Source organism: Aedes aegypti, chromosome 2, assembly GCF_002204515.2.
Source record: "Aedes aegypti strain LVP_AGWG chromosome 2, AaegL5.0 Primary Assembly, whole genome shotgun sequence".
NCBI lineage: Eukaryota > Metazoa > Arthropoda > Insecta > Diptera > Culicidae > Aedes > Aedes aegypti.
Genome location: NC_035108.1, coordinates 293,573,473 through 293,579,472, shown reverse-complemented (window position 1 = coordinate 293,579,472; position 6,000 = coordinate 293,573,473). Strand labels below are relative to the sequence as shown.

At 37.2% G+C, this 6,000-nt stretch overlaps 1 protein-coding gene across 5 annotated transcripts in view; it reads left to right on the top strand.

Annotated features, from left to right (window-relative positions):
* Positions 1 to 461: 461 nt before the first annotated feature.
* LOC5564509 (ATP-citrate synthase) overlaps positions 462 to 6,000 on the top strand; it is a 77,398-nt gene continuing 71,859 nt past the window's right edge. For 2 of the 5 annotated variants that reach the window (XM_021845397.1, XM_021845392.1), the window contains exon 1: positions 462 to 777. The gene's annotated coding sequence lies outside the window, so the exon portion shown is untranslated. Of the gene's footprint in view, positions 778 to 800; positions 825 to 6,000 lie in introns of those variants that run through there. The other 3 variants (XM_021845398.1, XM_021845399.1, XM_021845393.1) reach the window with 3 other exon arrangements.

The window sequence follows — 6,000 nt, the reverse complement described above, 5'->3', positions numbered from 1 at the left end:
GTACGGCTATCTGGGCCCCATGAAAACATCTTCACTTAAATATCTTCAACACCGGAATAAATGGTTTTTAATTAAAGACACTCTAACACCGACACATAGGCTAATGGACGCAGGAGAAAATTTCACTTCAACGTGTTTGTTGTTGTCAACAATCCCTAACAATCCCATAGAAACGGTAGAGTGAAAAAACCAGTATAAACAAACTCGCCAGCCAGCTAGCTCGCCAGCTGTCACTCCCATCTTCCCCTCGCACCTCGCACCCACTGACTGCTTAAGATTGCTAAACCTGTCATTATAAAAACCTTGGATAACACCTAGAGAATTGGACTCGCCTTGGTTGCGAGCAAAAATCGATCAAACGCGCAACTGTGTTGCAACTCGCTCTAGCATTACACCGCCCTTCGAATCTCTCTCCCTCTCACTCATTAAATTTCGCTTTGACGTCCGATGCGTCGGTCAAGCTTCCAGCAGCAGTCGGGTTTTTATCTTCGTGTCATCCAGACGTAATTTTGTACGCGCGCGTTGTGCTGTTAAAAAAAGTCTCTCTCAGCAGAAGAAGGAAAGTCATATCCTAAAAACTAGTGTGACCTTTTCTCTCCTGTGCAAAGTGTGTACTCGGTGTCACTCGTGCGATCCCTTTCACTCGCGAAAACTCGTCGAAAACGGTGGATGAGGTTTTAGTTTTCGCGATTCGTGAATAGTGTGTAAAAGAAAATACCCACTGAAAAGTGACGAAATTGCGTGGATTTCTTATCAATCGGCAACTTGGATTACTAGGTACGTTTGTTAATGGACGGGCATTCCAGAAAACAGAAATTATCACGGTAATGTAAGAACAAAAACCTGACAGATCGATTACGAGTTACAGAAGACAATGATGTTGGGGGAAAACTTTCTCCAAGTTCGAATTTTTTCGCCTTTACCTTTCGACTGATGGCTAGTTTCAGGTATTGCATAAATTAAGCTAAACTTGAAAAGGCTTGAATGTCAACGCAACGCAGCACCGCCCGTAATATCGATGGCAGAATTTACATTTTCATATTATCACTTTGGAATAGACGGACGGACAAAACGGTAAAGCGATCGAATGTTGCGTTTTCTTTTCACCCGCTCACCATTACGTTTGGATATGCGAATGAGAAATGCGATTGTGTGTAGGTATATGGCGACGAGACGAGACAAAATACTACGAATGATGATCATCACACAATCAAAACGAAGTAATGGGGATGTGGGGCAATATAGACACCGGTTCCCTTGCTGGCTACGTTACATGGAGCTCATTCATAAACTTCACAACCCAAAAATGGCCTAATATCACGTACGCATTTCGATTACGGTAACACGGGAGTCATGCAATTTTCCCTAACAAAATATAAGATAATATATTACATATTATATCATGATCATGATAAGGGCCTAACTTCCCAACGTAAACATTGAGAAATTCCCTTGAGAAGATCTCACATCTTTTTCTTCTTGGCATTACGTCCCTACTGATAAAACTCTGCTTCTCAGCTTAGTGTCTTATTAACTAAAAGCTTTCATTGCCGAAGTTATCAAGTTATCCTGGAATGGCCGGGAATCGAATCAAGTCAATTTCAGCATGGCCCCCAAATTCATGGTGTCATGCGAATTTTTTGAATTTCAGCAACAAATTTATTTATTTATTTTATATATTACATCATAACAATAATAAGACAAATAACCTTCTAATGGTTTTCAAAGTATATGCTACTATGCGACAATAATGCTAATGTACAAGACTAACTATTATAAAATAGCTCAATATTATTTTTGAATGAAGAATAATTCCTCGCACTCCTGCAGTTTCTAGTAGTTTATTCCAAGCACTAATTGCTCGGTGCCGGAACGAAAGTTTTAAATTGCCAGAGGCGCTTCTGGAACAACTAATAATGGTGTTCTTGGTGATTTAGTATACGAGAAGAAATTTTCAAGTATGATGGAGGATTATTTAAAATTTTGAAAGTTTGTGTACAAACCCTTGAACTTAGATGAGTTGAAACTACGACCAAGTAGTGATCGACATATCTAGAGATATGATCGCCTGATAAAAAGTGTACACTGATAGATACCGTGATCAATAAAATTATAATTACAATTACAATGATCGAATTTTCGAAGACTAAAAACATATCGAATGATAGTGTTGAAAACAAGATTGAGTTTACGAAAGTTGTTGTAGAAACTAGAGAAAACAGTATGTCCCATAATCAAACAGGATACAATAAAAGCACGTGCCAGGTGAAATCGAATATGTTGAGGAGTACACTTTCTGAGACCAACGAGTGAATAGAGAGCTTTATACACTTTACTACAAACAGCGTTGACTTGATCATTCCAAGTTAATTTGCAGTCCATGAGTATTCCTAAGTTTTTAATAACATCAGAGTATTCAAATGAAATCATTATCTACTTTCACTTTGGAGATTTATTACTTTCATACGTTTGTTGCTAAAAATGAGTTTTTTCACATTCAGTATTAATCCTTTATGCACACACCAGTTCAAGATGTTTTTAATATCATTGTTTATTTTTTGACACTATCATTTAAATTTTTATAGATTCAGAAATATATAGTTGGCAATCATCAGCATAAAGATGAAACTTACAAAGGACAAAACAAAGTAAATCATTAATGTACATAGAGAACAGAGAGCCCAAGTATCGATCCTGGGTACACCACAAGGAACCGATATTTTGTCGACATCGTGTTGTTAAAATCAACATATGAGTTCGTCCTCATTTTAAATCCAAATTTTAATTTAATGCAAAGCCGATGATGGCTAATTGTATCAAATGCCTTACTGAAATCTAAAAGAGCCATAACAGTTATCATCTTTATCTAGCGCTTCTATTTCAACATCTTTGCGAAGCCACACAGACTGCTTAAATATTCTTCTATTTTTAAAAACTAATCTACTAATATTGAAGTCAACAAATTGTAAACGCCGTTAAATAATCTACAGATCTTCCAAGGTTATTATATCCATAAGCGGTCGGTGCAGGAGTCCATAAAAAGTGAGTGTTGCGCAGTTGTCGGAGAGGGGCATGAATATTGATCTGGAGCACGCTGTGCAATCAATATGATGATTTATCATGTCTAAATATGAACAATCTCTGCTACGTTCTCTCAATCATTCTCAAACCTTGATCAGAAAGGACGATTTCAATAATACTTTTGATTAGAATCTAAATTTGTCGATATGTCATTTTAGAGTCGTAAACAGGGAAAGTGAGATTACGAGTCCCACTGTCATGCGGCAAAAGCATCCCGTACCTAGGAAATGAATGGTTAGGGGCAAAAAACCTAATCGTAAACGGTGCCGTGGAGTACCGGGCACCCTCCACAGTATTATGCCCTTACTGTGCACCCGGAGCAACGGCGCAGTTGACCTGTACTCTCCGAAATAATCGGCACTTATATTAGCCTCAAATCAGAGGCAGTGGGACAGTAAAGAATATGAATCGAATAAAATATCAGGTGAACATCAAACATTTGTCCAATACAAAATTCACCGTAAGACAAGCATTGTTGCGCCAACTATCGGGAAAACAGGTAGTATTGCTTCTGCTTACTATCCTGGAGATGTTGAAGATCCTCCATGTTCTGTCGTCATTCATTTGTCATCTACTGTAAAGAAAAATGCCCAATTTATAATAGTGCGATGCAAATGCCCATCATACATTTAGAGCAGACCGATGTTTAATAAAAGGGGAAGATCTTTTAAACACATCGTCTAACAACATAGACATATGTATAGAGGTGATCTCCTACTTTAAACTTTATCCGACAAGAGGTTCTTGATCTCACGATCTGTAGCGACCTGTTATCGGAGAAATTGTAACTGGCATGTTTCGTGGAGTAAGGTCATAAACAAATCCAGTCGATTTAAAGCTGGATCAGAAATAAAAGAAAGCTTTAGAAACCCAAAAAACCAATTGGGATCTCATCGTTCTCATTTAACGAATAGAATTCGTATAAACGGTGAACAGTTCACAACTATAAAATGCCTCAATGGGATCATTGACCACATAGGTCTCATCTTATCATGCTAGCTGTCCTATTCACAAAGGTCATCTAACAGGATGTGCCTTGTGGAATGACAAGCTGGCAGGATTGGAGAAGAAAGCAGGCGGTGTTCAATATCAAAAGATCGCTTTAGATTGGGTTGATACAAAAAAGCAGAATACAACAGAGAACTAAGGCAACGTCAAATGTAAGGACTGGAGACGGGTATGCGAAAGCATACAATTACGGCCTGCAGCTGCAAGGCTGCACAAAGTTCTTCAAAAACCATTCAAAATGGTCTAGGTAGCCTTAAAAAAGAAGACAACAGTTTTACTGTTGACTCTTCTGACACACGGAAGTAATGATGAGAACTCAGAAGGCTTTGAAATCTTCACGCCTTCGAGGGTCGAATGGGCATTGAGTCTTTCAAGCCTTTCGAATCTGCCGGAAAGATACATTTTCCCAGGCTTACTGCAACAAGGAAAAAACGCTTGCCGCTCTTACCCGAAATATTCAAAGCAGTGTTGCCGCTTATATATTCCAAAAGCGTGGCAAAAGGATCGAGTTGTTTCATTCCAAAAGCTGAAAAAAGGATAAAACAACTCCCAAAGCCTTTAAACTCTATAAGCTTTTCCTCTGTTCTTTAAAGACATGAAAAAAATATATGATGACTTCAATCAAGTAAACAAGTTTAATAGAAATGCTCTTTGTAAATACCAATTTGCGTAAGAGTTTGCAATTTTCCCGGATTCGGCTTCCCGGGAATCGGGAAATCCGGGAAATTTAAGAAACGAGAAAAAAGCAAATTGATGGAATTTTCTTTTGAGTTAAGGTACCGGGGCAAGTGGGTAATGGAATTCGCATAGTTGAGATCGTCTCAAATTCTAGAAACTTAAATCAAATAAATGAGGTCGGTATATTTTAGCTTGACTCCCACCAATATAAGCAGCATGCTGAAATTGATTTTTAGAAAAATTAAAGAAAAAAATACAGAAAATGTTTTTGAAAAATGTCTCCTTACTTTTTACTTGTCCCAAAAGTGGGCAAGTGAAAAGTTTACCGTTGAACAATAAATTCAAAAACAACAGTTATATTCACGATTTCTATTAGCTTTAACATTTGTTAAGACTTCCCAAGAACAATAACATAAGTAACATGTAAACAAAGAAAATGTTATTCTTTTCACTTAATTTTCTTCTCTTCAGGTAGTAGTTGAAATGATTCGACAACATTATAACTCAACATTTCCAATGTTAGTTCTTACATTATAGGACAGCAATTGCATTTCTGCTCTGTAGAATTTCCACCGTCGTTATTTGTTTTTTGAGAAGTCGAATATAACGTCAGATAACTCTTCGGAGAAATCAAACGGAATCCTCAAATAACGTATTTAAAATCTTTTTGTGCGGAAAGACCTACACCCCATTTTTATGTTTGAACTAGCTTTACATAGACATTCCACGAGATTTCCGTGTGTTTCTAATATTGCAACATTTCAGTCAACGTCTCCTTTCAATTGGCTGCCCGAAGTAGACATATTATATTGGTTTGGCAACATCTTTTAGAGAAGTTCCATGATTTCTAAATAGCTTTAGCGCTTGAGTATAGTGTTTCTTGAATTATCAGCACGGTATGTTTTTCTATTATAATTGCGAACCATGTTTACTTAGGCTAGAGAAAACACAAATTCTCTAATGATAAACTTTTCACTTGCCCCCCTGATAAAAAATTGACGGTGTTAAATTTAGTTATTTTTAGGTCTACGTCAAATTAATTCTAAAACTTTTTTATTGCAGCTTGAAACTGTCACAGAGGACAACTAAGAAGTGGTACAGGAAATTATTTTCCGCAACTTTTTTCCACTGACAATATTAAAATAAGATTGTACGCCGCCAATTTGTTACGAGTAACAGTTGACAGTTAACAATTTTTCGCTCTATTATGCAATAATGGCTGAAAAATCTCAG